The following is an 11,833-nucleotide window of genomic DNA, read 5'->3' on the forward strand; positions in this document are numbered from 1 at the left end:
CTTATGCCGATAGCCGCGTCAAATGCATTGGTACGCATGTTTAAATGACTAATGTGTCCACTTGTTACGCGTGCACTGCTCGTATCCTGTGGCAGTGCTCGTTCTAAAAGCTTCGAAGACCATCTACACTCATGCGTGTGTTAAATTTATATATGCACAGGATGGACTTGCCGGCTAGTTGGTTGAGCATTTTAGAAGAAACAGCGCAACACAAGGACGACGCAAAAACATGCCACACCACGAAGCGCTGGTGTGGTTGATGCTTTTTTTCGTCCTTGTGTTTGCGCTGTTTCTTCTTGCACGATACACGCACACCACAGGTACGCGAAAGTTTAGGAGCATAAGTGGTTAACTCTGTTGTTCCCGTTTTCTCTCAGTGTCAATGGCACAGTGCGTTGCCCGGAATTGTGCACGCTTACCCCCATATGCAGAAATGCATCATAACTTGAAGCCCATGCTTGACTTGATCTAAACGACGCAAGTCGTGAACGCACCAAAAGAAAGGCAGTGAGCGTCTTGGGGGACGTTCGCACCAGGCGTCGTTTATATCAAGTCAAGCATGAGCTTTGTATTACGATACATTTCTGAATACGGGGGCTAGACATCTGCTTCTTCCAGAAAATGTCGAAGAAACGCCCGCCAAAACCAGGCACATTCGTAAACTTAACTAGGCAATACGAAGCTCCATAGAAAAAAAGAAGAGTGGTATTAAAAGCTTTCAGTATTTTTCTTTACTCCAAAATAGTTGCGCTCTCGTGGCTTCACTGTACAGAGATAGTGCAGCGTTATCTAGAAAGCATGAATTTCCTAACTCCATGCCAAAATAAGCTTGTAAAATTATTTAGGTGCTAGAATCCAGGGTTTGTAGCGATCCTTGAAAATCCTTTATTTCTAACATGCCATTTTCAAGGCATTGAAAACCCTTGAGTTTTTAGAAGTACTGGAAAGTCCTTAAACTTGTACACTTGGCTAGACTTAGCAGACATTGCCAAGCGCTTTTTTTCCCTTCTGTGACACTCTTTCGCATGTCACAGAAAATTGTCTCTGGAGGTAGAAGAAGGAAAGTGACATCCTTAAAGTTGAAATTACAAAGGAGCTGCAGATACCAGTTTTATGCACATGGAACCGGCGACAAATGTTCTTGGAGGAGCAGAAGCAGGAAGCTCAACAGTTGAGGCATTCGAAGAGAAGCCGTGAAGAGTAAATTGAGAGCGACAGACACAATAAAAAGAAATTAGCAATGACTATTGCTTATTTGATGGTGAAAAAAGCTGAGGCAACAGATGACATCACATACACTGTCAAACCAAACAGTACTCAAAAACTGCAAATGTTGCAGGTCCAAGTAGTTAATTGTGCTATTGCAGAAAAACTTTGAGCGCTTTCTTGAAATGCTTCCTTGTGTGCGTTTAGTGGTGGGCGGCGAAAGGCAAATTAGCAGTTTTTCAAATGTTTGAAATCACTGAAATGCGATTTGTTTTGTTTTCTTTTGTTTGCATTAAAGTTAACGGTGTTCTTGAACAAGTTATTGCCTGTCCAAACTACTACACACATTGCACGAGGTCCTTGAAGTTACTGTGTCGGGGCCTCGAAAGTCCTTGAAAACCATTGAATTTTTTTCTTCAATATTGCTACGAACCCAGTAGAACAACTGTCATGGAGTAAAAACCTTGGCTGAACAGGGGCTTATACGCAGAGCACAGGAAGACTAGAAATGCAGTAGTAGGCATGGAGGGCCCTGAAAAAAAATGTGCCACATGCGCTCGTCTGCCTTATGTTTCTGCACCGACTGTCGCATTTTTAATAGAAGTTCACTTTCTGTTCTACTCCAATAAACGCAACATTACGAACTCCAGTGTGGGGCAGTCCTTCAGCCAGTTCAGAACTTTTTCTGTACATCCGAGTCAGCTCTGTCATTTTTCCAGCATTGTAGTACAAGATTTGTTAAACTGGTTTAGCAGAATATGAGCAGTATACTCTTAAATTAGCTGTTTATTTGTATGCACAAGTTCAGGTCCTCAGTTTGGTTGCATGACAAATTGCCATACCTCAATAGATACAAGAAACAATTTTATTACAGTTTAATAAAATCCAAACAGTAATAATCACAAGAATATAATGACATACATTTCTTTTGGTACGTATACAGCCCATGTCTTGGCAGTGTATAAGTTCAACTATACACCGCAAGTACTGTGTCCTGACCACTATTATTCACATGTGTAAAACCATCACAGCAATTCAACAAATATCACAGTATTTAGTGACATACACTTTGTAACTGCTTTACATGAGCATAATGCATACAAATGGTCCCTGTGTACCTACACATGACTAGAGCCACCCGAGTACTATTACTCACAGGTGTAAAACCAACAAAGCAGTTCTTTAAAAAATATCACAGCGCTTAGTGACGTACATGCTGTAACTCCCTTGTAGAAACTTAATACAAACACGTGAGGACACAGAAAGCTAGCAGTGGGCATACATGGGAATACCACCACCTCAATACTAATTCACAAGTGTAAAACCAACCAAGCAGTTCTTTAAAGAATATCACAATGCTTAGTGACATACATTTTCTAACTAGCTTATATAAGCTTTATACAAACATGAGAACATACACAAAGCTAGCGGTGCACCCGCATAGGAGTGCTGCCATCTGAACACGATTATTTGCAAGTGTAAGCTCAACAGAACAGTTCGTTATAGTGAGGCACATTTTGTAACTGCCTTATACAAGCTTAGTGCAAGCACAAGAATGCAGAAAAATATAAATTAAAAACTTGCTCTCTGCATACACAAACAGAACAACACAAATGGTAAACACCGCTTTGAAGACAAATGTGACTGTGGCAAAGCGCAGTGCTGTGCCGGTTGAAATTGCCACCCACAAAAGTATTGAGCAATGCTTACACCACAGGCAATAAAGTGCTGAAAGACTGCGTCTCTAACGTAACTATTTTAATTCAAATTTCTTGAATATAGGGCTCGCTTGCAGATAAGGCATCTGATCCAAATGACCTGATTTTACACCTGCTACATGCATACAATGCACTCAGATATAACTGGTAATAATAATTATAAAAGGCATTTAAAAACTTGATAGTATGATGAAGATGCATGACTAGAAAAGCTGTGTCCCCCTCGTACTTGTTAAAAAGGTGTAAGTACGACACATGTTCTTTTTTTTTCTCAATTTTTGCATTAATGGACAGCCGGGAACCTCGAACCGACACAAAAAAAAAAGCTACTGCTATGTTAATAGTGTTATGAATAATTTTTTGTGAAAGCTTTTTTACAGACAAGTTGCAGTCTCGTTTCTGGAGGTTGAGCTGTATCTTGCAATATAACTTGAAAAGTGGTCACATGGGAGCATGACACTATATCATAATGTTAGTTTCAGTTGACTCTCTTTCCCTACAAGTCGCTGCTCACTGTGGCCAGTGATGCAACAGCAGTGTCTGTGTGATTTTCATCACACTTCTGTCCTATGCCATTCTTACCAGAGTTGGCGGCACATAGATACCCAAATTTCGATAGTGTTGCTTTCTCAGGTGGTTGCTTTTGATTTGCTCAATATCAGTTGGCACTTCAGCTGCATCAAACTTCTTTTTTACCTCTTCAACAACAACATCAACAACAATCTTATGACACCTGTGTTGTCCTTCTAGTTGCCTACAAAGACCAGTCAATCTAGCAACAACACTGACAGTCTCTACTATCTTGTAATGGGGGAGAGGTGTGTCCCACCATATGTTCCACATTGTTGTCACTATGTGGGCTGGCTGGGGAGGCAACAACTGTAATATGTTTGCATTTGCATATATTAAAGTGATGCTTGTACTGTGTTATAACACCTAACTTAGTCTTGCACTTTCTGCACAATAACACTGGCTCACAGTCGTGGTGAAAAGCTTTTGTATGTTGAGCAAATGAGTTGTATCCACTACAAATAAAGTCAGTGATAGCACACATGTTGCTCTACCAGGCCTGGTGTGGTTCCTTCTGACACTGCTGCTGATGCTGACGCGCTGCTGCTTGCCTCGTACACTGTTGCAGCTGCAGTAGACATGGCAGTCTCTCTATCTATTGCTGCCGTGTCATCTGTCATGGTAACTTCCAAGTGGTATCGGGCTCACTTCTGCAACAGAGATGTTGTTTGCCCCTTCAGGGCTCTCATGATCAGGGCCGATAATTTCGTAGGCATTGTCTCCTGCATTGAAGAACCAATAAGAACAGCATGAATTAATAAACATAGCTCTAAAAAGTACGGAAATCAAGACTTAACCACAAGCTTTGCACATAAGTGACCGGGTTTAATGAATAATACTTGCAGGAGGAGTTACACAATTGTTTGTGTATATTACAGTAAAGCCTCATCAGAAGATATTCAAGAGGCACGGGAGACATGTCTCTCGAAACCAAAAATTTTGAGACACTGAGGAGCCAGACTAGATCACTTTATTACGCATCATCACTAAAGTGTGTTTTGATATATCTGAAGGAATAAATGCTCAGGGTGGCTTAAAGGGCCCCTAAACCACCTCTCGACATTTTTTGAACATTTCAAGTAAACACGCATATCGAAATCAGAATGCCGTCACGATCGACGAAGCCAAATGCCAGAGTGCGTAGCACTGCTGGAGCACCACAATATGAAGAAAATGACCCCGTGCGCCTCTCTGGACCTATCCTGCACCCCCCAGTTTGTCCTGACGTCACCAGGCTGTCTCTGATGATGTCACCAGTTTCCGGTGCTGTCGATTGGTCGAACGAAAGTGTACGACTGCCGGCAAGGCCTGCAAGCAAATACACACACTCCTTCTTCCTCGTCGCGTTGCGTGCGATGCCATTGTGGGCAGCCAATGGGGGCAAAGAACAGAAACGCCAACAGAAGGGTCTCCCTATGAGGCTCTTCAACACAGCGAGTCACCATACGGTTGCATTGTATTAGCGCCACCCCTCGCAGGACGACGGGCCAGCGCGGCAGCAACAGAGCTCGTTGGTGTTGGCCTGTCCCGTAACATTTGGAGGTGTACTAGGCAAGGAAAAGACGATACTGTCCATAAGGCGTGTACCAGATGAAAGAGTAAAATGAGTGGGGACTACTTTTCGATAATCAAACACACGTAGCTCCACTATTACTGCACCGTTTCGAAAAATTCTCGTGGCTACCTGTTCATTGCCTTATTGTGTAGAACTGCAACACCGCAACTTAATTTCAACCTCGGTGGTTTAGGGGCCCTTTAAAGAAGACATTCACAGCTTTTTAGTGAATGTAGATTGTGTTAGCTTCCTTCCCAACTTCTGGAATTTAAACACTTCACTTTGCAAGCCTTGTTGCTCGCAGTACCTTTGAGGTGCTCTTAGACGCTCGTCAGCTTCAACTGCCGACACTTTCTGCCCTGCACTGTCCTCGTTGCCCTCCTTTTCTGGTTCATGCTAAAATAGACATGCGCGATTGACTTGTGTAAGGATTGCGTGATCTTTACGCCCTTCGGAGCACACAAGGTGCACAAAGTGAATGTGTCTGGGTTGTGTCCCTTCGAAGTGAATGTAGATTGTGTTAGCTTCCTTCCCAACTTCTGGAATTTAAACACTTCACTTTGCAAGCCTTGTTGCTCGCAGTACCTTTGAGGTGCTCTTAGACGCTCGTCAGCTTCAACTGCTGACACTTTCTGCCCTGCACTGTCCTCGTTGCCCTCCGTTTCTTGTTCATGCTAAAATAGACATGCGCGATTGACTTGTGTAAGGATTGCGTGATCTTTACGCCCTTCGGAGCACACAAGGTGCACAAAGTGAATGTGTCTGGGTTGTGTCCCTTCGAAGTAGTGAATACATAAAAAGCCATCCTTAGTAACAAAGGTGTCTCTTGTATACAGTATTGTTAATGTGGCAAACATCGGAAAACCAACCAAACCATTTTCAGATGTCTCTTACAACCAAGTGCATCTTGTAATGAGATTCTACTGTACTGAATATTTTTCAACTATGGATCACCTGCATGTACATATAGTCACAAAACATGTTGTGTGGAATGGCGAATCGGGAAACAGTTCGTACTCTTACTTTTTGTCCCTAACATAAGCAGCTGATAACAATATGATAAAAAAGCAGGCAATGAGGCTAGAATGGAACATAATCCTTCAGCTCTAAACAGTTTTTTGGGCCCACATCATTCCCTCATATGACATAAGGAAACAACTTGATTGCAGTAATGGCTGCATGTGATCTGAGTTGATTGAAACAAACTATACGTAAGGTTGTCCTGTATGTAATTTTATCAGAGTGCTTTTTAGATGTCCTGCTGGTGATCCTGGCTGCGCGATGCTTCTCATGCTTTTTGGCACGATTCGTTTTTTTCCACTCCACTTTTATTCAGATTTTCTCCCCTTTCCCTTCCCCCTTGTGTAAAATAGCACACTTGACGTATCAAATCTGTTGAACTAACGTGTGTATCAAACCTGTTAACATGTGTGCTTCTCTGTGGTCTGTGTTGTATTTTTGCGCTGCACAATTCAATTCAAGATGAAAGATGGAACGTCCCTGCCTTTAGTTTAATTGTGTCTGTGTGTGTGTGTGTGTGTGTGTCTCTTATGTTTTGAAATATATGTACATTAGGGATGCCTGCATGCCCTTCTCTCCTGCTCCAGTGACGAAAAGGAGAGCCTGTTTATGTACCATAGTAAAAAATTCAAAGGTTTTCGCTGTGTCCATTACATCCCTTATCATATGGATCTGTCACAATACAGAGTAGCAGTGGTCCATAATACTAGCCCATCCCAACATAATTGTAAATTAACACATACCGACATGCTGCGAAACAGCTGTTGCAAAGCCGCTGGTGAAGGCAATTTCCGCAGCACTGCAGTGGTACAGCCGAGTTCCACCTGTATAGTGACAAATCCATATGCGTGTTAGCAACTCAGTAGTTGCTGATGGTTTCATAAGCTTTACACTACACAATAATGTAATCTAGACAACTTTGTTGGAACAAATGCACATAATTAGGACACCACTTAAACACTAACACGATTAATTGCCCCCAATCTCTCACTCACTAAGGGATAATACTACTGAAACATCGGTGGAGAGCTCAGATTAACACAGCCCATAAAGGACAAGCGTTCTTTGAGGAAAACAGCTATAACAGCGGTTAGTTTTCTTGATCATTTTATGTGGTAGCTTTGATTTAAATGTCATGCAGTACTATAAAATACGAAGTGCCGCATTTCTAGCAGCAGAAGGCGTCGTCAGGCTCATGGTACAACAGATTTTTGCACTGTTTGTCAGTGAGCCGACACATACAAAGAAAGCCGAATTCACACATACATATACAGTGTCAAGTGCACTTCTCCTTCTGAAAACGCAGCCACCAGTTCCAATGTTGCTGAAAGGAAAGGTTATATAAAGTGCGAGACTGCATGGAACTGCCACTTATGACTATAAATGTATGGTCTGCTGATTTCAGAGGTAGTCACATGCTATTTCTAGTCTCTTTTAGAAGCATTACTAAAGAATAAATTAAAATCTATTCATAAGTCACGAATTTCATGCATCCACAGTTTGGCTAAATAACCTGTGAGAAAAAGACATGTTTACCTGGAATAGCAACCTTTTTTCCTGCTGCAAAACTTTCCTTCGAATTAATGAAATAACTTTACAGCGTCATAATGCATTTCTCGCAACTACTTGCCGGCAGTGGCGAGTTAGTGTTTATATCCGACTCATTGGGCGACAATACTGCCAAACACAAATGCTTCACGAACACGAGAACACGTCCCTCGCAGTGAATAGCAACCATATATACCTCTGTGAGACATGATCGCACCTTTGTGGTCAAAATGTACATTAGAACGACATCACCATCTCATTAAAAAAAAAGCCTCCGTACAAGGCAGCCGCCAACTGCATAATTTGAAATTGCAACTGATGTCCACTTACTGGTGGCCTGTGTTTGAGTCACTTTTGGCCGTTGACTGGGTGCTGAGAAATGCAAGTCCTGGGTTGTCCCTGCAAAACACACAGGGTTATGTCAAATGTTGAAAATATATATATGCCGGCATTTCATCAGTCGCAAAACAAATGAGTAAACTAATAAACAACTGTAATGTAAACAGAGTACACATCATAAGATAGGCTGTCAACTGTTAATGCATTACGCAAAAAACCTAATGCATAGGAAAGACTATATGTATACACACGAAGCTGACACACAATTTAATTCGCTCTAGGTTTTTCCGTGCAGTATATTCAAATTATTATGTCTCGTGGTTAGAGAAAAATTAGTGTAAATTACGAACTAAATTATCTACCCTGGAAACTTTTCTTCAATATGCACCTGTGCGCGCTTCGAACGAGTAGCGTTGTAAAATTTACATACATGGCATTTAACATAGTTGCTGAACACGGATTTCCTTTGCCCTGTGTCGTGTACAGTGAGCTACATATATCTGCCCCCGCCCCTTTTTTGTACTAGCCATACTGCGTGCCACTGCACCTATACGCACGTCAATAAACATCACGACACAGAAATAAAAAAAGCGCCAATCACCCATGCCTGCATGTTGTAGTGGGCCTAACCTAACCAAGCATGGGCTGTTGCTTTTTATAGTAAACACAGGCACCGTGCTCATTGCAAGTATGTATCATGTCGCTAAGCAAATATCCAATTTCATTGTACCACTATTTTTTTATCACATGGATATATCTGTTGAGAGGCAAGACAAAAAGCAGCCACTTTTCAGAACTAATCAGCTTTCTTAAAACACATTTTTAACTTTTCAATGACACTTGCTGCTATGTGTTTGTCTCCAGAGAGCATACTTGATTTGACTTTCCAATCAGAGACATTACATAAATATACCATGTTAAGATGACTGCCTGGAGCACGTGAGAATTTTCATTTTCGTGTAACATACTGTATCTTGATTTTGTTGACATTTGGTCAAATGGTACACCCAATATACCCACATACTAGTTTTCTTGTCCAAATAACATGCCAATGTATTTTGATTTTTTGCCATTGGCTCCTCTGCACTACGTGAAGTCGCGCTGCACTGGCTCTTTCACATCCTCGTGTCCTTGCAACTGCCTTCTTGCGTTATATAAAGCGGGTGCCTGAAAAATATCGTATGCAAAAGTCAACACAAGGGCATGGTGCAAAACAACATCAAGAAAGTCAAGGCCATGGCAATAAAAAAGTCTTAGCTCTTAGTCTTCCTAGTGAAATGCATGCAAAACATCCAAATGACTGCAACAGTCAACTGCTAAACTAACTTCAATTTTTAGATTTAAGCAAAAAAACAAATAAACCACAGTTCATCCTTGTTTTTAATGAATGTTAGAATACTCCTGCTAATGAATAGAATATTGGTCATTTTCAGACGTCCTAGGTCTGTCATGAGTCTGGTGTATCGCAAACACCACTTGTGACACATCTTAAGCACGTGCCCAGTGTGCCCACCCCCCCGCACCATCCCTGGTTGTGCCACTGCTGAAGCCATAATTTGAGGATTATAGCTGCAAACATGATGCTCAGTAGGGATGAAAATATTGTCCTTCAGCTCAATGGATATATGGCTGTGCCTATAAAAAAGGGCAACAAGGCTTGTTATGGCAAGCTTACCCACATTTCAATACTAACAAGTTCAGTGCGGCCTGCATCTAAGCTTACTAAAAGGCATGAACTTATTTTCATGCATGAGGTGCGCAGTGGAGTTCATTTTTGACAGACCCGACTATTGCTGCAGTTTGAAATCTAGCATTTTAGATTCTTGTAGGCATGTAAAAGTTGCAGTTAAACCGCAGTTATTAGTTTATTACACCAACCTATTGTTCTGTGTACGACAGACTGGTAACACGGAATTAAAGCAACATTTTATTTTGATATTTTATTTCTCTACTAAAAATATTCAAGCGATAAACACATCTTGATCTGCCATGCTATAGCAAAATGCACACATTACGCTTGTAACCCCCAGAGGAAGGCTGATTTAGCTGTTCATATGACATAACTCTGACACGCCAACTCATATTAGCAAATGCACAGGCATGTCCAAAACAATAAGCGTATGCAAAGCGCCCCTGCAATTGTAATTCCACACAGCAGCCGTTATATTCGATGCCGATACGTAACTAGCTGCTCGACAATTCACAGAGTTCGTAGACATAAGCATCCTGTCAGTTTCGCACCGTGCACGAAAACCGCAACAGGAGACAAAACCAGACCTATAATCACACCATTTCAACATGAGCAAAAACAGTTCAGTGTTAGGGATAAACAGTGTGAGAGCGATTTAGTCCGCGACGGCGACGAGCGACGGCTTCAAGCGACAAAACGGGCCGTCGCTTGAACAGATGGCTCGGTTCTGGAAATCTAGAAATCGTCGCTCGTCGTCCAGGAGTGCTATGAGCGACTAGCCAATAGCGCGAAGCCGGAACTGGATGTACATACATCGCTCAAATACTACCGATTGTCGCGCGGAACGAGCAAATGATTAAATTTTTATACGTGCAAGGATAAGAACGTACTGCAAGACCTCCGGAAACATTTTATGCTACTTTTTATAGTAAAATACATCAACGTAAATTACTAAAGCACGCGTCACGCGTGACTGCAGCCCTCATGCCGGCAACACCGGGGAGGCGTCGCTCAAAATCGTCGCTCGCACGGAGTACGACTTGTAGGCGACGAGCGAACGCGACAGCCATCTCCGTCGCGTCGCTTGTAGCTGCCGCGCGCAAGATCGCTTATGTGGGGTTTATACTTTTTTCAGCATAAAACATGGATTCCTCATGCGTTTTCAGTAAGTTCAAGATAACGCGCCCAACTGACCTCTTGCAGCATGCAGCTGAATGCCTGCGGCAAAGTTTCTAACTAGCACTGGTGCTGCACGTAACTTCAGTGGTCGCAGATTCCCCCTGCGCGAGACACCGTCAAGCGCGCGGTTTATTTATAAAAAAAAAAGCATGCTGCCAGCAAAATGACGCCTTCTGTTATGTGATTCCTTAGTTCAACAGCGTTCCGTACACAGTAGACTGCCAAACTGAATAAATTCAAACACACAAAACGCACGATAATCACGCTCCGCATAGGCTCGGAATCACGGGCTGGTGAACTAACCATTTTAAGCGTCCTCTCGCCTGGAGTCTTATTGAACATACCATAGTTCTGGCAGCGTTTGCGATTTTTAAAGCTCTTACGGACAACGGCAAAGTGATAAAATCACATGCAGTTATCGCGACGACTGGCTTTTTCGATTGACATCGAGAGACAGCGCGTACGCCTAGTCCTTTGTCAATCGCGTCGGCTAAGCGCAGCGACGACTTCCTGGCGATAGCATGACATATACGGAGAATGTGCACCTAAGTTAGAATTCACTTACCGTGGAGGATTTGTTGTTATATCCAAGGCATGACGAACGACTGTCGTGTTTTCGTGGCGACGCGAGATGGTTGACACACGATCTCCCTCGGCTGGCCTTTGCTCACTGGACGGATCACCTTTCTCCGGTGCTGTGTTGTTCCGCGATCTTGAGCGCGCGCGCGCGCGGTGGAGCCACTCCGAGTGAAAAAGTAGAGCGCTCGCTACGCGTTCCTTTGAACTGCGGCGGCCTGTTCTCTTAGAAGCAAAACGATGTGTTCTTTGCTCAGCGTGCATGAATGATATACTGCCATGTTCGGGGCCAGCCACCTACAGTTGAAGCAGAAGATTACGCTACGTTTTGTTTTCTATTGCCGCAAGAGTCTCTCTTTTCTATTGTCGCAAGAGTCTTTTCACTCTCTCTCTCTGAAGGCGAGAGTGAAAAGCACATTTCACTCTCTCCTT

General features: G+C 42.7%; 1 long non-coding RNA gene across 1 annotated transcript; it reads right to left on the reverse strand.

Moving 5' to 3' along the window:
- Positions 1-2,052: 2,052 nt before the first annotated feature.
- On the reverse strand, positions 2,053-6,887 carry LOC140218344 (uncharacterized). The gene is made up of 2 exons (XR_011894618.1): positions 6,813-6,887; positions 2,053-4,216 (listed from the first exon to the last, which is right to left on the reverse strand). It is a non-coding gene; the product is annotated as an uncharacterized lncRNA (long non-coding RNA).
- Positions 6,888-11,833: the final 4,946 nt, after the last annotated feature.

Source organism: Dermacentor andersoni, chromosome 5 (genome assembly GCF_023375885.2).
Source record: "Dermacentor andersoni chromosome 5, qqDerAnde1_hic_scaffold, whole genome shotgun sequence".
NCBI lineage: Eukaryota > Metazoa > Arthropoda > Arachnida > Ixodida > Ixodidae > Dermacentor > Dermacentor andersoni.